The sequence below is a fragment of the Ictidomys tridecemlineatus genome, chromosome 4 (genome assembly GCF_052094955.1).
Source record: "Ictidomys tridecemlineatus isolate mIctTri1 chromosome 4, mIctTri1.hap1, whole genome shotgun sequence".
In the NCBI taxonomy this organism is placed as follows: domain Eukaryota; kingdom Metazoa; phylum Chordata; class Mammalia; order Rodentia; family Sciuridae; genus Ictidomys; species Ictidomys tridecemlineatus.
Window position 1 is genome coordinate 166698991 of NC_135480.1, and position 24381 is coordinate 166723371.

Below are 24381 nucleotides of genomic sequence, written 5' to 3' on the forward strand. Positions count from 1 at the left end.
GCCTGGGTGACAGTCTTGTTTCTGTGCTCTGCAGGCCTATGGCCATTGTTGCTTCCTGCAGTAATATATAACAGTCTTACTCTTACAATATCTAGATTCTTCTAGACATCACCTTCTTATTCTTTGACCATTTTATCTGCAGCCTGTCCACAAAGCAAATGCCATCCTCATTAGCACTTCTTCCCAAACTAATAAGGCTCAATAGGAAAAGAGACACTAGCAGATGATTATATGGGCAGCTTCTTTTCTCTTGGAAAGTAAGGTTGCTTCTGGAAATTTCGGAGATACTGTATCTTGTTGGGGACTGTACTCCCTGCTACTCAGGAGACTAAATGTTGTATCTGATCCCTGTTCACCTCTCTCTCACCTTCACCTAATTATGTTCACTTGGTTTCCTAGTCACAGATTTTTCTTCTAACACTAGCCAACCATCTCAAAATGAATGCCCAGTGTCAAAACACATTCTGGAAGGGAGAGGCTGAAAATATTCAATTCCCATGAGGAAAAGAACAACTGTTGAGAATAAATTTTAAATCTCAGTAATCACTTGAGCACTTGATTCAGGATAATAATTTAAATATTAATTTAGGTGTTTTCTTTCTTTTATTTCTTTCCCTTATAATACCACTCCTCCCAACCTTCATTGAAACTGGGAGACTTGGTTTGTTTTTTCCCTTTAAAGGAATTTTGGGAAGAGTGATTTGTTTTCAGAATTTCATACCTACACAGGAAATATTATGGCATGCTCTTGAAAAAATATGGAGAAAAAGGTATTTGAACCCATGGGCTACATTTCTAGTGGAAGCAGGGTTCTCCCCATATATTTATTAGCAAAAGATTTCCTTTAACTTGACTACGAAACAAAAGAAGAAAAAATATTCTATCAATACAAAGAGAAAACTTATCTTCTAGTTTTCGGTGAAAAAGTTTACAGAAAAGGGCACCAAGAAACTACATCAAAGATTCTATACTTATGTTTGCAAGGAAGAGTGAATGAGAAAGCCTTGGGACCATGCATACAGATGCTGCAGAGTCTCAGATGCCATCAGAGTGAATTCTGGACCTCAGACCTGACTTCTCCCTCTCCCTCTGAGACCTAGTAATTAATGGGTATTGTTCTTCAGAGAAAATGGACATGGAACTTCAGGTACAAATTAAATTGAGTTTTGATTTTGTATCTGCATTAGCCCAAGAGAAGAGATTATAGTGAGAAATCATCATTTAAAAAAAAAAAGAAAGAAAGATTGTTTTCTTCCACCTCTGGATTTATAGGTCCAGATTCAGTACATATTTAATGCCTCAGTTAATCCCTATGTCAACACTACAGAGTAGGAATCCCTCTTCTTCTTATGGAAGAAAAAGCCTGAATAGAGGAGTTTAAAGTTAGCACAGGTTATGATAGTGGCTAAAATTTGGCCCTAAGTCTGAATACAAAGCCGTTTTATCTGTTGGCTTGCTAATAGCACCCATATCATGAGGTTGAGTAGACTGGGAAAAACCCAGTATTGGCCAATTATACTACTGATTAATTCAAAGTTAATATGAATCTGGGATGCACCTTTGTCCCTTCATATTAGTACAGGGATGAAAAAAAAAGAGCTGTTCAGTGCTCAGTCACAAAAGTAAACTCTATAAATACATATATATATTATCAACATTCATGTTTGCCTTTTGTAACTACAATCGCAACTCTGAAACACCAACTAGATTCTTCATAGGCATTTTACAGCTTAATTTCTTCACATGGCTCTGCTCAGTGGTGGTTCAGAAAGGACAAAGCCCATGAGGGATAAAGATCCATCTGTAGTCATGGAGTAATTTTCTGAAGATTAGAGACTCGGCTGGTCTACAGAACACTTTGGCAAGCCCCAGGAGTAGAGGAGGCAGTTGGGATAGTTCAGGGCCACTCACTCGGGCCCCACATGCATCAGAAGGGGCTGGCATCAAATGGTCACCCAACGAGCTGCCAACAGAAATTGGCACCAGTGGTGCACCAAGACCAAGAGGGAAACACATCGCAGGACAGTGGTGCCAGCTGGAAAGATGCTGCCTGTGAAAGGAAAGAGATGAGCTCTCATGGACCGTGCTGAATAATAATTTCTGAAATGTGCAGAGAAGAATGAAGTGTGGACACAGGGGACTAGAAACAGCTGTGGGTCAATGATGCAAACAACCAAAATGGAAGACAGGGAGGAATGAAGGAAGGAGAAAGTAAGTGAATGGGGAAAATGTGACCCTTGATGGACTCATGAAAGCCAGGCAGTTAGCCAATCTCTGAACAGGGAGCTTGGTCTAGTTCATGTCATATCTACTACATTAAACCATCAGGTGAGGAAAAAAGAGAAAAGAGAGAAACAAAATTATTATCTGAGTAAGGAAAATAATACATATTGAAAATCACATCAATCTGATTTTTTAAGCCAAGGTCAGTCACTTCAAAATATATAGCCTTGTGAATATCAGTTTTCTCATTTGTAGTATGGAGCTGATAAGTCAGACATGATAGTAAATAGTATCTATTAAGAACTACACTCTTATAAGCATTTAATAATGCTATGCACTTTGCCAAGCATGTTAAGTAAATTATCCCATATATTTAGTATAATACCTCCATGAGGTACTAGAATCAAAGCTCTTAGTAGGGTACCAGATTCATACCAGGTGCTCAATAAATAATGTCTACTATTAATAATGCCATTGATCTTAGTTCTTTTTAGCTAGTTAATTCCTAATCTCAAAAATGCTTTTAATGAATATTTATTACTATATTGTACCAGATAAAGTTGGAGACCACATAATGGGAATGAAGGATTTTCGATTCTACTCCTTACATAAATTCCAGATAAAGTCCCAGTTTCAAACAGGTGCAAAATGCGGACAGAAACAAACACCTTGAGATAAAACAGAAGTCATAACTATTATGCATTCCAAGATGGAATTTCTCCTTTGCACAATAAGTCTTCTCTGATAACCAGACACAATTTTTCTTCTATTATCCACTGGCTGCATGAAAACTTTTTCTTTACTCTTCTACTCTAGGTACATTTTTTTTTAAAGAGAGAGTGAGTGAGAGAGAGAGAGAGAATTTTTTAGTATTTATTTTTTAGTTTTCAGTGGACACAACATCTTTTTTTGTATGTGGTGCTGAGGATCAAACCTGGGCCGCATGCATGCCAGGCGAGCGCACTACCGATTGAGCCACATCCCCAGCCCGTACTCTAGGTACATTTTTACAAACGTGCTGTGAGACGGTTGTTGACTGAATATGTACAATTGCTAAGCTTTCCAGCATCTTCAGGAAATAGTATTCTCTCCTTAATAAGGGAGTGGCTAACTCCTTTTCACCAGAGAATGTTGCCTCCTTGAAAGCCTTCCCAATACACCAATGAAAATTATGTTTTCCTATTAATTTCCATCTCATTTCCCCATATACCATTCTAAAATTACCTTTCAAAATTTGTAACCTATTTTATTTGCTTGTAGGTTCGCTTGTTTTGTCTTTAGGTCTCACTGAAAGAGTAAATTCTGTGAGAGAAGTAATGACATCTGTATTCCTCAGCATTCAGAAATATTCACTAAGCATCTACTAGGCACCAGCCATTGTTCGAGGCTCTGGGATACAGCAGTAAGCTGACATGCTTAGCAGTGGCAACAGACAAAAAATGAATAGCAAAAAAAAATGGCAGGTGGTAATATTAAGAAGTATACATGAGAGGATAAACAGAGCACCTGGGATAAAAGCAATGAGAAGCTGTTGGGATGGTGATCAGGTTTCCTAATAATTGGACCCATTATAGTTACTAGGGAAAGACAGTTCTAGGAACAGGATACAGAATGTGTGGGGGCCACTGAGAGTCTGGGGTCTGCTTGGTGTGTTTACAGAACAGCATTTCATCATTGAAATGTCCAGTGTCCTGGACACCAAGGGATCAGTGACACCATATGAGGACAGAGAATAGAGTCTTGGATTTCATACTGGGGCAGTGCCTGATAACCTGGATAGGGTGAGAAGGTGTGTGGGATATTGGGGACAAATGCTTGAATGGAACAGTTTTAAGAGAATTTGGGAGAAACTGAAGCAGAGGAAGTAGAATACAAACAACTTTTTCAAGGGATTTTGCCATTGAGGAGATTAGAGAAATGGGGGTGCAGTGGAGAGGGATGTGAAGTCAAGGGGACATGTTTTGTAAATGGGATTTTACTTTCAAAAGGGATAATGAGCATATTTACAAAAGGGAAGAAAAATTGATGCTACCGAGGGGAATGAGGCAATCAGAGGGAAGTCTTTGCCTAAAAGAGAGGATGGGATATATTATCTAAGAGAAGAGTTGGTCATTAGTGAAGCTGGAAGAGTTCTTTCACTGTAATAGGGGAAAAGGAAGAGCAACTGGTACGGATGTATGCAGACAGGGACATGCAGCAAGGGTTCATGGCAAAAGTTTCCTTGCATTCCTCAACCGAATCCTGAGCACTTATCACACTGCCTGGCACATGGTAGGCATTTTGAAAAGTATTGAATGAATGAATGAATGAAGGTACATTATTAGTTCTGGTTCCAGAGAACTTCCTAAGAATAAATCTCTGTTGGGGCTCTCCTTGTATTTTCGCTTAAATCTGCACCATAAAACAGAAGTGAGAGAAAAAGAGACGCTTTTCAAATAAGCTTTATAGATTTACTCCCTCACCTCCGCCCCTTGCCTTTCCTCGCTAAAACAAAGATGTGGCTAGAAAGGTATGAAACATTGTACTTTTATTATAGAAACAATTGGATATCTGTGGCTCCTCTTACCCTCTCATAATATCTGTTGGATAGAACTCTTAGCTTTCTCATTTTGGCTACAGTCCCAGAACTGTATGTAAAGTGTTTTCTTGAAATATTGAAAAGGAACTTATATTTCGAGTTCATCATCTCTTGGCCTGAAAAGTGGGCTTGTTCTTTTTTTGTTGAGATTGCATTGTGTGTGGACTTATCTCTTCCTTTACTATTAAAGTTAAAACTCGGAAACTGCAAATTGCATACAAGCCAAGTATATTGTGGTAGAGAATAAAAAGATTCACACACCAATAAGGGAAAGAAAATAAAGATGACTGCAAGGGGTTTAAATATAAATTAATGGGAGGAGTAGGGCCCAAGGTTCACTGAGAGTCTACCACATGCTAGACTCTGCATCTATTCTGTATAGTTAGTCATGGCCCAAAATCCCAGAAAGTAGATATTGTTATCCACATGATATATAGAGTGGAACAGAAAGTTTGAGGTTTTAAAAAGGGAAGATTTTCCAATTTTAGGTACAATTTTATTGACCAAGTATATTGCTAAATACTTCATATGCATGATCAGCTTTAACTTTAGAATAACACAAACACACACACACATATATATATGTGTGTGTATATACATATATACATATATATATATTACTCCATTTTATAATATGAGAAAATTGAAGCATAAAAAGTTAATAATTTGCTGAAATTAATATAACTACCAGAAGTTCAAGGCAGATAATGACTGTTATTGAAAACATATTTCATGTCACACCCTGTTGTCCCTTGAGGAAATAGGTCAGGGAATTGACCAATACATGAAAATAAAGCAATACATAATTATTGAATAAATTTTAAAAGCTAGCCTCAGTGGTTCAACTGTTCTGATGATTTAATCTAATGTAGATAAATCATAGCATAGACTACATATTTAAATTATTTGTATAGCAGTGCCAGGTACTGCCACATTTTCTATCTGTGACGCAAGGAAAGGCTTGTGTCCTATAAGCCTAACAAAAGGGAAAGAGAATGAAGATATTTAAATATGATAAGGAGCTTAATAAATATGAATACAGGTAGTGTATTCTTCCAATACACACACATATCAATATATATAGATATATAGATAGATAGAGATATATAATCCAGACCAAAAATTTCCTAAAACTATTTGACAAGCTAGGGAATTTGAAAAAAAAAAAAACATTTTAAATTGTGATTTTAGTTTTTGTTCAACTAAAGTCCAAACACTCCTAACCAATCCCAAAGGACCTCTCCAATTATTATAAATATTTATTTAGGTGAGGAAATATTGTCAATTCAATGTTATTTCTTCATCCCAAATATCATGTCAGAACTACACATAGCCCATGGCCGAGGACAGAAACCTGGGGAAAATGGTTTTATTCTCTCAGAGCTTTATCTCCACAAATACAAACACTGTCCATATTTTCATGTTTGAAGTCACCTCCTTCAAGAAAATTTGAACTGTGCTCTGATTCTCCTTTTGAAAATTCACATAGCTTTTCCTCCCTCTCTTTTCTCCTATTCGCTCTCTTCTTTTCTCCTTCCTTTTCTCCCTCCTCTATCTGCATTGCTCACTGCATGTTTCTGAGGGACAGGAACTAACAGGCTATGCACCTTATTTCCACACAGATCTTAACACCAGCCCGGGAGGTGCATCACTTCTTTCTCACATTTGTATGAAACCTTCAATGTATTCTCCACACTAAAACAATAACTGATTATATTTTATTGTTTTCCTTCTGCCACAGTCTCTGATAAGTGCTTTGAGAATATTCACTCATTCAATTCTCACCATCACCCCAACTAGTTTCCAATATTACAACTGTTTTGTGAGTTGGGAAGTTGAAGCTTAGAGAATGTCAGTCACTGGCCTGAGCTCCCACACTGGAGATGCCTTACTTGATCTGTGACCCCAAGGTCCATGCTCTTGACCACCCTGAAAAGATCATCACTGCAGACCCTCAAAAAATACTACATGAACAAACAAATAAAAGTCAAGGACTATATTTATGTTGTGCTATTCTCCAATTCCAAAATGAGATGTAGGCAAGTAAGTAATCACATTTTTTTTAAAGACCCAGAAATTTCTTCACATAAAAAGAATACACCAAGACTAATGCTTAAAAATTTATCTGTCCTTTGAATAACACTCTGATGTATAATATATACTGGGTACTACAAAGAATATTTATTCTAAGTGACTTACAAACTGTCAGTTACTTGGACTTAATGAATTGTGAAGGCCTTGACCTTGCATTTAAAGTTTCAAAATGAAAAGAGACTTGTTTTTTATTTACTTTAATTAGTCAGATGAGTTATTCTTGTCATTAACCATTTTCTTTTCCACCCCAAGAGGGATTAAAGTAATGGTTTTAAACATTTTCTAGTGATTACTACCATTACATTTGATTCACATTATTAAGGTGCCATTGCTTATCAATAGTATAGAATAAAACTTTCATTCAGATTTAAAAAAATAATAATTAGGTAAATATAAACCTGACATACATCAGTTGCAAAGAAAGAGAGTCTTGTTAGTTTAGATGATATATTCATCCAAGCAGCTCTCCACATTCAGTGTGCTCTGAACTATTTTGATATCTTGTACTTTTAAGTGGGCGTTAAATAAGGTAATACTATAGCTCATTAAAGATAGCCTAAGTGTAGCAAAAAGCAAATGTGCATATATTAACACTGACTGGACCTGTATTATTTTGATAAGCAGTAATTTGGGAATTTATGAAAAGCCTATGAACAAAGAAAACTGAAAGTGAGAGGGTTACTCTTGCTAATATAAAATACATCTGTTAATCTTCTTATAGGACCTGAAGGGTTAAAAATACGCAAAAAATCCAATCAACATTTGAATCCTAGCATTCTTTAAAGAATCTCAGAACTATACTTAGGCTAATATTTTGACAACCATAGTTGCTTTGTGGCTCTGGAAGAAACCTACCTAGGTGACTTACACAACTATTGCCAATCCTAATTAGGAAATCATTTGTCTTCCAATCATGAATTTAATTCTTTGAAAAAAATTAATGACATTTGCAACTTCTAATCAGAGTTTCTGATAAAAATAACTAGGTATGTTAATAAAATTTTAACTCAAAGCAGAGCTTGACTTTTTATTAGCATGTTTAACTTTATGTCAGGTAAATGTATCAGTGTTTTAAAAGATTTTTTTAAAATATTGAAGAGTTCTATAGTACTAAAATCTACCCACCTATTGCCTTAAAGTGCTGAGGTTTGAAAAATGATAAAGTAATTCCAAAAGTCACACAAATAATGGGATTCTCTTGTAGGATAAGGTTGAGATAGCAAATGGTTTTATGCCAAGTAACAGTGTTGATATGGGCTGTACTGATTTGTGTTTCATCTCAAGATGAAAAGAGGAAAGAAATCACACTTGAGAAAGCTAGGAAGCTTTCTGAGATAGAATGTTGTTAGAGAGCTCTGTAATTGATGAAAATGTCTGTTGGATGAGTCTGTTTATATGTGATTGGTGCACTACGATTAGACAAGCAGGAAAAATAAGCTCTCATTTCATGAAAGATGGGTGGAGATTTTCCAATCATTCTTCTGAGCGTAAACACAGGTCTATCTACCATCAGAATTTTTAGTTGATATTTTTTTCTGAAGCATCCCTGTGGTAATGTATATATGTGGGAACTGCTCAAGGTTGCTTTTGGTAGTGAGGTTTGTTTTTTACCCCCATCTTGAGATTTAAGCTGGAAAACAGGGGGTTTCCTAAATTGCCTAACTGACTCTAGACTCTAAAACTCTAATTATCATGAATTTGCAAGTAGAACAGATAATCCCACTCATTCAACAGTGAACATGCCAAGTGTTGTGATAGGTGTTGGAGATTCAATAAGGAACATGAGTATCATGGAATTTCTATTAACAAAAATCCCAATAACTTTGAATGGTAATGAGTCTTATACAAGAGGGAAAATGATGAGATGGTGATCAGTACTGTGAAAAATACTTCTGTCTCTCCCCCAGACACATGTTAGATTACACATCCTGCCATACTATGGTTATTTATGACTCTGTTACTTATTTTGACCAATAATATGGAGGGGAGCTATTGTGGATCGCTTCTGTATATGACTTCTGAAAGCCAGCATGCCATCTACCACACTGTTGCTTTTTCTTCCAGTAGTAGCTGATAACTTTTTGAGGTGGCTGCTCTGGAAACTTGGGTCCTGAAATACAATCAGTGGAAAATAGGGGTCTTAGCACACCCATGACAAATATGTAGCATGAGCTGTAACTGAGTTAAAGCTCTGAGATTTAGGGTTTATTTGTCATTGTAGAATACCCTAAACTCTGCTGACTTTTATGAGTACTTTATGGGATATATAGAAAGTACACCTACTCCAAACTTTGATGGGGGTGATAGATGTGTTTTCTTGTGTATTACTTATACATTCACAAGTTTTTTCCATAATTATCACCTATGAATTATCACCTATGAGGACATAGTATCTTGTACAATGTTTTTACCCAGTAAATGCTGGTTTAAGTTGGAAGGGTCAAAAATAAAACTACATTTTCAGAAATTCAACTCAGTGGTCTTTTTTTAGTGCCTGTTAACCAGAAAGAACACTCATTCTTGGAAAATGTTAGTACTGCTACACTATATAATTGGGAAATTGTACATGTGTTTCTTTCTATCTTTTCTTCTTTTTTTTTATTTGATGGGTGTCAATTCCTTCTTCAGCTAAATTTGAATGATAATTTCACAAAATTATAATCTTAGTTCAAAACGGACGATCAATAACATGCTATTTTTGATCATTGTTCTCTGTCTTGTTCATATTCCAATGATGATAAGCTCTAAACTAGATATGGAAACCAAGATATCAATTTGTTTTCACAACACTGATAGTTTAAAAAAATTGAAAACATATACACTAAAATTAACATACATCAAAGGTCTTTCCCTTAAAATAAGTTGGAATTGATAATAATATTGGTAAAAATAAAATATTTATTGCATATTTACCTCAAGAACACTTGTAGATTTTTCCTTTGAGATTTGCATGTGTCTTGCCTAGAAATCTCTAAATTTGTTTTTTATTAATATCATCAGCTCCTGAGTGGTCAAAAAAAAATGTACCTGCAGATGTAGGTCAATTTAATTGCATGCACTACTTCAGACAGTTTGAATTCTACATGAGTGATTTAACTAGGATTGGATATTTGATGATTAAATGATATATACTTACATTTTTTCAAGTATCCTATGTGTCTCAGGCATTCTTCATTAAGTACTGCTCCAATTTCTTGTATTCTTAGTAAAGCTAAACTCAATAGCTTGTCTTCCATGACATAATTTATAAAGAAATCTTCCATTATCCTTGCTGATAAGAATGAGTTCCATTGTGCACTGATGCATCCTCAAATAGAAATTCATCTCAATCAGTAAAAAAAAAATCTTTTTAATGTTTATAGTGCCATGATTTACCATTGTCAGATCAGAAAAGATAAATCCAAAGAGCCTTGATAAAGTCTATGCCAAAAAATATCGGTAACAAGTATTTGACCAAACAACAAAAAAATTTTTTTTGAACTTGTGTTTTACCTTTGATGGCCTCAGACATACTCCTACAGATTTGAAAAGAAATAAAAAATGGACAGAAACTTTGTAAATTCTTTACATAAACCTTCTTATTGAGTCACCAAAAACAAAAAAGCAAAACAAAATGACTGAAGGTGTCTCTAAATAAGAGGGATCAGGATGCTATCAGTAAAATTTGTTCAACTAATCTAATGGAAGATCATTTTGAAATATGCCACCAGTTTGTATGTTAAATAGCTAAAGACAGACTGAATTTAGATTCTCTCCACCTAAATCCGCAAACTCATGTTATTTGCAAACAATTTGGATGAGCATAAAATTAGCAGCCATATTGCTCTGATCCATCTGATTTCAATGGAGCCCTTGGGGATGGACTCAATGCAGCTGACTGGTTTCTTCCTATATTAAATTGTTCCTAATCTGATTGGCTACATTTTGATATCATAGACTACAGACTATTTGTCACAGCATGTTTCTACATTTGGTTCTCTGTGAGTTTAGGCAAGTTAGTTATTTGCTTAAAGCTTTGCTTTTTTAATTTCACAAGTTGAGGATGTGACCATTATCAGCAAATGTCATTAGGATATAGAAATGGAACTAGAGATTATAGCTATACTCCATAATTAAAATGATATTCATAGGCTGTAACATCTCTTAATTCAGAAGTCCTCTTTAAAGCATTTTCCAATTCCACTCTTAGAATCGGTGAGTGTGCATGGTACAGGTATGTGTGGTGTGCATGCACATGTACACAGGTTTCAGCCTGGCCTATGTTTGGCACAAAAGTGTCATTTACAATAGAGATTATATGGGCATCAGTGTTTCACCATGTGTCCCAAGGCTAAAGATACAGATTACAGTGTGAGAACTGGAGTAATTATAGCCTTCCATATCCTAGATTCTCAAATTTCCTAATTTTGAAGGGCACCATTAGTTTACTGTCTCAGAGCTGATTTCAGCATTTAGACAGATGTTTTATGAAAGTTGTAAATGGGTACAAAATGTAGAATAGTCTAATATTGAGAGTAGTAAATATCATTGTCACAAGCCTAATTTCTCTATATGCATTAGAAGAAAGTACTTTACAAAGAGAACAGTTAGAAGGTAAAAGAGAATAAATCACTATTGTAATAATCATAAAAAAGCAATTGCATGGCAGTGTTAGATATTCTCTGGGTAACCAGGTGCTAATAATTTTACTACATTAATGAAGACTTAAAGTCATATTAGTCTACTGATTTGGGTGGATTTCCTTCAGCATTAGGAAAGCTTGGTATTGTCCTTTTAAACCCTATTTACTAACTTGACCCTATTATTAGGAGATTGCAGTTCTTAATTCAAGGATAATTCACAATGGCATCTATAACATTAGATACAAATGCAACATTAACTAGAAATGAAGTAGAAGATATTCATGAATTTTTTTAAAGTGCTATTGTGGCTAATAGAGGGTCAATCCTATGCACACATGGTAGATAGACATACACAGCCTCTCTCCTTTTCCTCCTCCACTTACAAATCCCAGATCATGTGGAGAAATGCAAATTCAGAGGTCTAAATGGTTTAACATGAGATGCAAAGGTTTAAAACATTATATTTTTTCTACAAAGTTAAAGAATTCAGTTCTGACAGAAGTATAAATACTTCCAATTTTTCAATTTTTAAGATCATCTAACTAAGAGCATTTTAGTGCAATAATTTATCAGATGCTTAAAGGCAATCCTTTTCAAGATTTGAGTCAATTCTATTTTGACTTTAACAAAAATGTCCATATCAGGATAAGATTGATTAGGATAGGTTCACTGAACTATATAATCCCTACAATCAATACCTTTAAAACAAAGCAAGTGTGATCACTAACAGTCATAGATGTTTCCAAGGAAAGCTCTCATAGCTAACTTCTCACTGAAGTCAGGAATGAGCAAGTTCCTGCTATTCTTGCCTTTGTCTGACCTATTCCTAACACTAGTCAAAGCAAGGGTAGCAATTGGTCCTATTTAACTCAGCAACTCTCAACCATGGTTACATAAAATCATCTGGGATGTTTTTGAAAACATTAATATTTTAACCCCACCTCAGGCCAACCAAACCAGAACTTCAGTGGTACACAAACTTTTAAGCTCCTCACGTAATTCTAAAGTTCAGCTAAGGTTGAAAATCTGGACCTACTTATTTACTGTGATCTGAGAAGAAAGACACTCCCGATCAAAAGTATCATTTGCCCTAGCTTGCTGCAGTACCTGATATTTCACAGTTAAAACAACTCATTATATGTATCCTGCAGGCTGAATTGTCCAATACAGTAGTAACTAGAAATGTGGCCACTCCAAATTGAGATATCCTATATGAATAAACTATACACCTAATTTCAAAAAAAAATTAGGAAAAGTACTAAAAGGCACAAGTAACACAATAATAATTTTAGTGCTGATTTCATGTTGAAATGATAATATATTGGCTATCACTTTAGTCAGCTTTTTCACAACTTGACTAAAAGACCTAACAAGAACAATGAGAGAAGAAAAAGTTTATCTTGGGGCTCATGGTTTCAGTGGTCTATTAACTGAAATAGATGCCAACTCCATTTCCTGGGCCCAAGGTGAGGGCAGAACAGCACGGCTGAAGGCTGTAGTTGAGAAAAGCAGTTCAGGACATGGCATCAGGAAGCAGAAAATCTCTGCTCACCAAGAACAAACTATACACCACAAAGCACACCTCTAGGAACCTACCTTCTCCAGTCATAGCTTATCTGCCTACAGTTACCACCCAGTTAATCCATATTAGGAGATTAATGCATTGATTGGTTAAAACTCTCATAACTCAATTATTTCACCTCTAAACTTTCTTGCATTGTCTCATATGTGAGATTTCAGGGGACACCTAATATCTAAACTATAACAGCTATGCATTAAATAAAACATATTAATAAAATTGATTTCTTTTTTTGCTTTCTTATTGTAGCTAATAGAAATTTACATCTGAAACTGACTTCATTTTTTTAAAGAAAATTGCTATGCTAGGAAAATGATTTTGATGTGGTAAAGACAGTAGGTTGGGAAATTTACACAAATTTGTTTACATATCAGCCTTTTCAAAACTGTCAGTTCCATGACTATACTGGCAGAGAAAGAGGCTTTGAGAAAGTTGAAAATGTAACAGGTAGATATTGCTATTGAAGAGAAGATTGAAACAATCCAGATCATGAAATGTTTCTTCAATTTGGAACAAAACTGCAATGTTGGGCCATTGGAGTTAGTGAGTTGGATAATCTCTGTTCACTTTATGGTTGAGAGTCCTTCTTATACTTGTCTTCCTCCTGATAAAGTTAACAGTGGTAAACTGCCAAGGCCAATGTCTCGGCTTGGCACCAGAATCACGAGGCACTCACAGCTTTGTAGGTTCAAACAGCAATTCTTTATTCCCGCTCTCACACCGCCTCCACACAGGTCCAGGGGCAAACACGTTCTACCGTCTCCCGCACAAACCACCTACTCCACGAGGCTCTCTCCAAATCCCATTTTAATCTCACGAGAACTCAACGGGAACAAGCAGCAGGAACACCCTAATCCCAGCAATAATCTTCAACTTCCAACTTCCCTAAAACCCATTATCTTAAACTGGCAACGCCTTAAACTCAAGGAGCCGGTTACTTCCTCAAACCTGATCAGCTCTAAACCCGGATCTGCCTAGGTCCTTGAGCAAGGTCACCTCATTAAAGCATGCATGCAATGTCCCATCAAATGTCCTCTAAGCAGCATGGGGTACGCTTGGCAAGGAAATTTCGATGTGTCATTCCTACTTGGTAATGGCCCTCAGCAGTAAACATCATATTCTCCTTTTCAGGGTACCATAATGGCAATGCTATGAACCTCTTAAATTTTTAGTTTGGGGGTTATGGTCTAGTTCTTACAATACTGCCTCTGTGATATTAAGAAATTCACTTCTCAGACTCTACATTTTTTAAATCTATAAGACGGAGTTAAAAATACAGCTACAAAGATTAATGAGATGTTATCTTATACAAAAACAAAACTGAAAACCTGTTCCTGTCAGAGTGCAGAATTCAAGCAATGACATATTTGTTCTTCTCTTTCTTCATGTGGAAAACAACTATTTCTTTCTTGTAACTCAAAACCTTTATTGTGAGGCCATGACTAAAAACTCACTCTTCCATTTTCTATGAAACATCAACCACACTTTAATTATTCAGCAACATATCTGTTTTGTCCTCTAGGTCATAGTGAACTTCTTGAGGTCAGAGACTTTCTAATTTTATGTAACCCCAGTGTCTAGTACAGGCCTAAATACAGCAGATGTTCAAGATTTGCTGTATGGAAGAAGGGAGGGAGAATAGCTGGATGTCTTTAAGCTTTGCCTCCCTCAACCCAGCACTGGCTCCAATTCCAACCTCATTCAACTACAAGTCTCTCCTCCTTCAACCCTATGTACTTTCCTTTTATACACTATTGCTCATTCACCTGTTACCCCTGAAGTAGTCCTCTTCCTATTCTAGGTCCTCTCACCTGGCCCTTCCCAACCCTGCCAACTTAAGCCTCAGGAAATTCTGTATCTTTAAGATATGGTTCAAAGGATGCTCTGCTCTCTCTAATTAGATCAGTATAAATGACCAACATAAGTTCTGTCCTCACATAGCATGTTGTTCATGACCCTAACTGGCAATTAAACTGTTCTTGATCCATCAATTATTTGTTCCTCTAGAATATAAGATCATGGAGGAAAGGAACAGTTTATTATCTTATCTGTATCTGTTGTGATGCCTGGCTCAGAAGCTTGCACTTCATAGCCAGTAAGAAAATTGTAGTAGGACTAAAGTGTATCCCTAGTATAAAATATTTAAGCCAGTGGACAGTAGATTTTGCCTTTTTGAATTATCATACCAATTATGTTTCTATTGAGATATTAATTATGAGTCTAATATCTTTTAATTCTTTCCAAATAGAAAAATTCAAAGTTCCCTTAAACAAAAAGGATGTAACCAGGGCTCCCGGTATCTGGTAGGGAGTAGCCTTCATTGAACCATGTGAAGAATGGAAGAAGGTGGGACTAGCTTTGCTGTTACCAAGAGCAAGATATGGTGAAGATGTCAAGACATGCTAGACGAGGTAATATTTAAATGCCCTACAGAATTATTTATTCAAAATTTATCTGTTGAGGTCTAGAGAAATTAACTTCCAAAAAATTGGTTTTATTTAAAATATAAGAGATATGTTAGAAACACGCAATGTAACATTTTTAATTATTTGAAACTGCTTTTTATTTCAGTATTAATTGCCTTTTAATTAGATATCATTATTCAACTTTCACTTAGGATAGATGTAACTATAGGGATGAAAATTTAAAATCCCATGTAGGTATTTCACTATGCATTATTCATTTTGAAAATTTTATCTCATACCATCATTGGTGACTCTCATTTATTCACTGTATATTTGAAGGCTCAGCCTGTAACAGTCAAAGGTGGAAGCCTGAGTTCATTAGCAACAGTTACTTTTCAGATTTACATCAGCAATATTTTATTGTTGCTTACAGACTGAGTCAGGCTCTACAATTCAACCCTGGCCTGGAGCCAATGATATATTCAAGGTTGAACCACCAAATCTATTGATCAAAGTTGGATCAATACCGTTATTTGATCTGTATCAGTCAGCTTGAATGCCTATTGAATTTATGTTTCATTCCTAACTTTACCCAGTTCTTCCCCTCGTTTCTGAGAGATCTTAGCATGTTTCTATACTTCTGTAAAGTTTCCAATCATCCACTATATGATCATCATGAAAAAAGTATTTACTACTTGGGGTAATTATAAGAATTAAATAAGATAATTATTTAGAATATGAAATATACTGATGTTCAATAACTTAAATATTGCTTACTTCTCCAAGAAGAGCGAGAATAAATGAGAAGTAGAAAAAAGAAAAAGCCAATTTATAGATGTAAAAATTTCTAAACCTCAAAGAAAAACTGAGTAGTGTGATCCAGTGAAAATGATTTTCAGAGTCACCCAGTTTTGGGTCTGGATCCCAGATTCACAATATGAATAGCATAATATTAAATAGATAACTTATGTTCTCTGAGCCTCCATTTCCTTACTTAGTAAAAGGATCTAGCAACAACTTCCCTGTAAATTTGGAGTATTAAGTGATATAACATAGATAAAGCTCTGAGAGATAAAAAATGTGAGAGAATGTGAAAAGGGGTTAAATTAGTACAGCATTGGTATGTAGACTGACCCACCATAGCTAGTGATATGAAAGATGCTCTGTTTACTTGGTGATTCTCTCTCAGATGTAGATGAAAATACTAGGTCTTGATACCACCAGACTATTTTAAAATAACCTTCTAGCTGAGCTATAGCTGTGCTACCATGTTACTGTTGATTGTGCCAGGAGTTTGTTAACCTGTTGAATTTCTTGGACAGTACATCAATAAACAGGAAAAGCCACTTTCAAAGCTGATGATACTGGAAGCAGTCCTTGGGGAGAAGTGGAGTGGGCTGGTTGGAGAATCAGGATGCTGCACAGAGATCAATGATGTGTGGAACCAGATTAAAGATATCATGTCTCAGTGCTTCATTGTGATAGAGTTTGTTAAATGTCTTTTCTAAAACACAAATTCTTCCCCTTTTGCCCACTAGGATTTTTTTTAATGACTCTAAAAAGCCTTTATCTTGTCCCTACAGACAATCCCAAATGATTAGCTCTAAATCTCACTTATTTGTACAATCCCAAACATTGTTCAAACTAAATATCCACTAAATGCTTATTGAATAAAAGCAATAACTTGTTTAAAATAAGATAACCATATCTTGTTCATGAGGGAAGAGGTAATTGGTAAACTTTCTTAGAAAAGAATGAAGAATTCCAAACAAAAGATATTAAAGTGTTTACACTCCATGATTCTTTAATTTTACTTGTATGAAATGATTCAATAGAAAAATAAAGCTATGTATATGATATTCTTTTCTAGGCAATATTATTTGAAACAGTGTAACTATTTCACTAAACAGAGTTGCTCAAGTAGATTATAGCATTTCACAAGATATTATGTGTACCCTAAAAAATTATAAAGACACAATATTTTATAAAGCAACATTTTGTAACAGTAATAGATATACAAACCTTAATTATGCTATGTTAATAATTACATAAAATACATATAACCATGCATTAGCTACTAAAAAAACAATGCAAAACTATGAATACTTGTTAATTCAGAATGGCAGAATTATTAATATTTCACTTAATAGAAATCTTTACAATTATTTAAAAATAATTTAAAAGAAATATGAGCCTCATAACTTTCTTGTCACACAGAGCACTATGTAACAGGAACAGAAGCAGGTAAATTCAGTACTAGTGTATGTGTCCTGCATCAGATTATTACAGAAGCCAGAGACCTGGCTTTGTGAGGACAACTTGGTTCGGTGTCTTTCGTCCTCTCTAGATGTAAGTTTCCTGAGGCTCTGTGAAGGCCAGGACTGTGCGTGTCTTTTTTTTTTTTTTAATTCTAATTTGTTATATATGACAGCAGAATGCATTTCAATTCATATCAAACATATAGAGCACAATATTTCATGTCTCTGGTTGTACACAACGTAGAGTCACACCATTTGTGTCTTCATACTTATACTTAGGGAAATGAGGATTATCTTATTCCACCATTTTCTCTACCCCCATGCCCACTCTCTTTCCCTCCCTCACCTTTGCCCTATTTAAAATTTGTCCATTCCTCCCATGCTCCCCACCATCCCCATTAGGGATCAGCATCCTCATATCAGAGGTTTCTTGGGATTGGTTTACTTCACTTAGCATAACATTCTCCAACTCCGTCCATTTACCTGCAAATGCCATGATTTTATTCTCTTTTAATGCTAAGTAATAATCAATTGTGTATATATACCACATTTTCTTTATCCATTTATTTATTGAAGGGCATCTAGGTTGGCTCCACAATTTAGCTATCATGAATTGTGCTGCTATAAACATTGACATGACTGTGTCCCTGTAGTATGCTGTTTTTAAGCCCTTTGGCTAAAATGCAAGTTTTCCAAGGAATCTCCATGTTATTTTCCATATTGGCTGCACCAATTTGCAGTCCCAACAGCAATGTATCAGTGTGCCTTTTTCCCCATATCCTCACTAACATATATGGTTGTTTGTATTCTTAATAGCTGCCAATCAGACTAGAGTGAGATGATATGTTAGAGTAGTTTTGATTTGCATTTCTCTAATTACTACAGATGTTGAACATTTTTTCATATATTTGTTGATTGATTGTATAGCATCTTCTGAGAAGTGTCTGTTCAGTTGCTTGGCCCATTTATTGATTGGATTATTTGGTTTGGGGATGTTAAGATTTTTAAATTCTTTATGTCTTCTAGAGATTAGTGCTCTATCTGACATGTGTGTGGTAAGAATTTGTTCCCAATTAGTAGTCCCTCTATTCACCTCACTGATTGTTTCTTTTACTGAGAAGAAGATTTTTAGTTTGAATCCATCCCATTTATTGATTCTTGATTTTATTTCTTGCACTATAGGAGTCTTATTAAGGAAGTTGGGGCCTAATCCTAAATCTCCATTTGGGCCTACTTTTTCTTCTATTAGGCGCAGAGTCTCTGGTTTAATTCCTAGGTCCTTGATCCACTTTGAGTTGAATTTTGTTGCAATTTGTACTCATCTCTTCCATTTTTATAAGAATACACATAACAAGTAATATTCGATTTTTTAAATCATAAAAGTGGTCACTGTTTGATTGAAAGTAGTGTATACTCTTTCATTTAAAAACTAGAAACACAGCTGTCTCATTTCAAAAAATCTCTTTGAAGATGTTTACTTAGAATCTTTTCTGATATTCAGAGAAGTAATGTCCACATGGATTATGCTACTTAAGTATGTCATCCCCACACATTGTCTATTATCCAAAAATCTATTGTAAATTTCATCTTTTTTTTCAGAAAATAAACTGGTTAAAACTATTGTCAGTCATTTACAACTGATATTTTGCTGAGAAATAATTTTGATAAAGGACATCAGACTTCTTAAATGGGATACAAAGTACATGAAAGGTAAGTGGAAGGCACACTAAAGATACTTTTTGTTTATTTTACAACCAAGTACATGTACAATATCTTTGATTTGAATCTGTACTCTTGTTAACTCAGTATTAACATAATGTATAACAAACAAGTTATAATGCAACCAGTACTCAAATTAACAAATGCAGAATCCTCAGTTACTCAAAAATGTACTGCACATTGTTTATTGATGACATTTGCTTACAGATGAAAATCAAACCACAAACAAATCATTAACATTAAATATTTAGAAAAAAAGTTTTCAGAGGATATCTAAGTGACAATTTTTTAAATCTTTGATCTTCTTCAAATACACAGTTTATAATTGTAGTATTTAATTATAGAGAAATTTGAACCTAGAAATGGCTCAGGAATGAATAATCTGATTTTATAAGTGAATAAATGGAGAATCAAACAGGTGACCACCAGCCAGTGATAATAATCCAAAGCTCAAGGTCAATCACCACTTAGTCACTAACCCAAAACTCAAATATTAGACATGACTTCAATCACAGGCAATTCCTCATCATCATCATCCTTAGTGATGTCTTTGAAATATTACAAAATTTAGTGTAATCAAGAAAGATTTGGTTATACTTCTGAAGTTGTATGTATTGAGCCAAGGAAAACCCCTTCTTGAATAAAGCCCACACAAACCCACTCATGTCTATATAGTCATGCAAAGAATTTTCTGGGATTAGGAGTAATAACAAAAATATTTTTAAGAATGTGTACTTAACCAAAAATATATTCTAATTGCAGATTTATTTACATGAGATTTCATGTGGAAATCTAAAAGCTTTTCAATATCAATGTCTATGGCTGCTACAAGCAGTTAAAGAAAATGAAAAGCTGATTTTAAAAACTGAAATATAATTTCAATAACATCACATCTCTTAAAAGCCCTGTGTCCAGGGAAGATAAAACAAAGTAATTTCTAGTTGATTTTTCAAGCAGTACGCTTTGAAAATTATCCTTCTCATATACAAATTCTTTGATTTCTAGTGGTCATTGTTTGATTGAAAATAGTACGTATTGTGTAATTTACAGACTAAAGACATGGCTAACTCATTTCAAAAAAGTCTTTGAAGATGTTTACTTAGAATCATTTCTGATGTTCAAAGAAGTAATAACCACATGGAACTTGGCTACATATTTCTCTATCAATAGGATAATATGTCACAAGCAACTACAGAATATATATTTAATATAATATTGCCTTCAGAATTTTCATATCACTAAGCCAATTTCCTTTGTCAGTTGCAAAGGTGAGAGGCACAGGGACATTTAAGATCTATTAAGTTTAATGACCCTCCATCTTGTTAAAGAAAATGAAAGGACAAATTCTTCAATGAAAATTTTACATTTAAACTGATGAAAGACCACTAAAGACAAATGATTTGTAGCAAGAATGGTCCATGACAAAGAAGTTTTTTCTTCTTAGAGCTGTTTCTATAAACATCCAGTTACAATTATTTTTTCAAGTAATTTGTATAGGTCTTATAAAACCATGTCTAAACATTTCAACTTATTTTAAATAAATGTGTGTATGGATTTTATATTTTAAAATTTGCTTTTTGAAATAATTTTGGGGAAAATGATTCTTAAGTGCTAAGTTGCAAATTATTTTTTAAGTAAAATTTGAATTTGACATGAAAATATTATGCTGTGGTTTAGATATGGTTTGAACGTATTCCTCAAGGGTTCCTGTGTTGAGAGCTTGGTCCTTAGAGTAACAGTATTGGAGTGTGGTGTGGAGCCTTTAAGAAGTGGAGCCCAGTGGGAAGTAATTAGGTCATTGAAGCTGCTGTCCTTGGAAGGAATTGATGCAATTCCTATGGAGCTCTGGTTATTTCTTGCAAGGGAGTTATTATCAAAGAAGAGGAAAAGACTGATTCCTCCCTGTTCTCTCTTTAGCTTCCTATGATGTCATACCCATGTGATGTGGCCAAGGGGGTCCTCACCTAAGCCACGTCAGTACTGGCACCATGCCCTCAAACCTCCAGAACTGTGAGAAAATTAAACCTCTTTTTTCTAAGTTACCAGGCCTTAAGTATTTTGTTAGAGTAACAGAAAAGTTACAAATACATAAGTAGTTAATTTCTGCTTTATAATATTTTTGTATATTCAATAATAGAATATTAGAAAAATATTATTTATAAAATTAAACATGAAAATGTAGCAATTGCATATGGTTTTTAAACTATGTAGTTTTTAATTTATGAATTTAATAATTTGTTCATTAAATCTGATTTCTAGTTTTGCTTTGCTAGCTCAATGCTTCCCAAAATATAAATATATAATGATAGGAATTTACAAAAGAAAATTTGGTTTCCATGAACCAGTAAGTTTAGAAAATCCTGGCTAATATTAAGTAGTAAGTTTAATGTAGCACCTCTTCATGATTGTATACAGAGATACGATAAATTGTGGTATAAAGGTATATTAAGAATTGTAAGCCAAAAAATTAAAAATAAATAAAAGTAAAAAAATAAAATAAAATAAAGTGCTAATGTGTACCATGAGTCTATTCTGGGGTATAGTGAATAAAACATTTTCCTAAGAGTTGACTCTACCACCATTATTTATGTATAATTTGCATTAAAAAATATCAGTAAATATCAATTTAATTACAAATCATGAAGTGCTTTTTTTTAAGTTCCCAGTGTTACAGGAAACACCAGCTATTGATGTGTATATCATTTACTATTATAAATTCATATATACATATAAATCTACTTTATTTACTTTATCTTCCCAAATGTAGCAGAGACTGTTAGTTGTTTATAGCAGTGTCTTTTCTACCCATCTTCTTTGGTAATGAATGCTCAGCTTTTATTTGAGCACAGTGCCACCTAGAATAAAGCCTGCATTTACCAGTCCTCTCAATGTGATGTTTAAGAATGCATATATGATAGCTTTGGGGAAATATTAAAAAATAACTGCTATATGCTGATACAACTGTATTCTCTTTTCCATGTTGCTACTTTCAATATAAATGTGCTGTGTTCCTGGGAGATATTGCTAAAATATTTTCCTCCCACTCATCACCCACCCTCTGTGGAATGTGACCCTCATCCTCGTAGTTCAAAATTCATCCTGTTCTCAGAATTTTCTTCTCCTCTGAACATGGTTTGGACTTTATACGTGGCTTAAGTTGCAGAGTGTGACCATATTAGAATGCGCATGGACTCCACTGGGCTAGTAAATCTCACTATTTGGGAATCTGTTATATAGAAAAAAGATTCTTGGTATTGAAGGGTTGGAATAGAAGTATACTAGAGGGCTAACCTGCCTCTTTTCATTCTTGAGCATCCCAGAATTGCTTTAGTGTTCTCCTTCTTCAGACTTGCCAGTTCAACAAATTCTTTGAATTTCCTTTTTCTATCTAAGCCAGGCAAAATTGATTTCAGTTGCTTATGTAACATTATTAAAATATGGTGATATAGAAAATTTGGAGGAAATTACACATAACGACATTGCATAGTTAATTTTAGGGGTCAATTTGAGTGGGCCATAGAGTTCCCAGATTAAATCTGTTTCTGGGTGTCTGTGAGGGTGATTCCAGATGAAATGAGAATTTGGGTCAGTATACTCAGGAAATTGCCCTCCCCAATGTGCTAGAATATCATCCAATTCAAACAGGGTCTAAACACAATCAAAGGAGAAATTTGCCCCCCCACCCGGCCTTTTTTTTTTTTTTTTTTTACCTGCCTCACTGTTTCAACGGGGATATAGGATCATATCATTATATTTCATTAGCTGCCCGGGGCTATGAATTACACCATGAGCTTCCCTCATTCAGGCCTTTGGGCTTATACTGCATGACACTGCTAGATTCCTTGTATCTCTAGCTTGCAGATAACAGAGATTGGGAGTTTCACAGCCTCCATAATCATGTGAGCCAATTTCTCAGAATAAATTGTCTACACATCTTTCTCCTCTTGATTCTGTTTCTTTGGAGAACCCTGATTAATACAGTATCTAAAACCCCTGTTTAAACCAACGTGAAATTGAAGAAATCAAACTAGGAAATCTAGATTACAGAAACATTTGCATTGATGCAGAAATTCAAACCCCTTCCTATTCTTCTTCCCAATGCTTCTGATAATCCTGACACATAAATGAACAACTTTATTATTTCAGGTGCCTAGTAATAGATTGGCCTGTCCCCATATCTTTCTCCTCATGAACATCTGCCAGGTTACCTCCCCAAAACTTCTTATTCATCATTTCAGTCAGAAAACATCCCTGTCTTCCTTTTGCCCATCAATCACTTCAAACTCAATTCCCGGCTGTCCAGTATTTCCATCACTCATTCCTGTCTTAACTTCCTAGTCAAAGAGATCTTTGGTCAAATTCTTGCCAATAGGCTTGGCTGTTAATTATCAAAATATATTCAATGATTTTTTTTCTCTTCTTTGGAGAAAAAGAGATAAAATATAATTTATGACTCCTAATTATTTCAAGTTACATAAAATCTCCATGTGTTTTTGTTTGAAATATATAGTGCACATACTTACAATAAATGAACTATGCAAAACTAGCAAAATTTTTGTGAGAACTCATTGCTAAGAATTTCTACCAGCCTGTGGTTGAAATAATTACTGAAAGAAAAGAGCAGCTTTCTGATTGAGCTTCTCATACGAGATAATGACCCATGTTTGGATGTCATCACTGCCAATCATTTCCACCACAGCAGAGGTTACAAAAAGGGCCAGCATCACTTCTTTTCTTTATCACATCAAAATTCTTTGGATTTCCCTAAAATGTAATAGTCCCAAGTCTCCCACTTTAAAAGCAGAGACTAGAGCTAAAACTAATTTGGCAATATCTGAACACTGCATAGTAAACATTTATACAATGGATAAAACATTAGTAGAAAAGCATTTGACTGGTATCA

At 34.8% G+C, this 24381-nt stretch overlaps 1 long non-coding RNA gene across 1 annotated transcript in view; it reads left to right on the forward strand.

Annotated features, from left to right (window-relative positions):
- Positions 1-22049, forward strand: part of LOC144376904 (uncharacterized) — a 46441-nt gene extending 24392 nt beyond the window's left edge. The window contains exons 2-4 of the long non-coding RNA XR_013437259.1: positions 15345-15507; positions 19359-19469; positions 21396-22049. This is a non-coding gene — a long non-coding RNA (uncharacterized LOC144376904). The remainder of the gene's footprint in view (positions 1-15344; positions 15508-19358; positions 19470-21395) is intronic.
- Positions 22050-24381: the final 2332 nt, after the last annotated feature.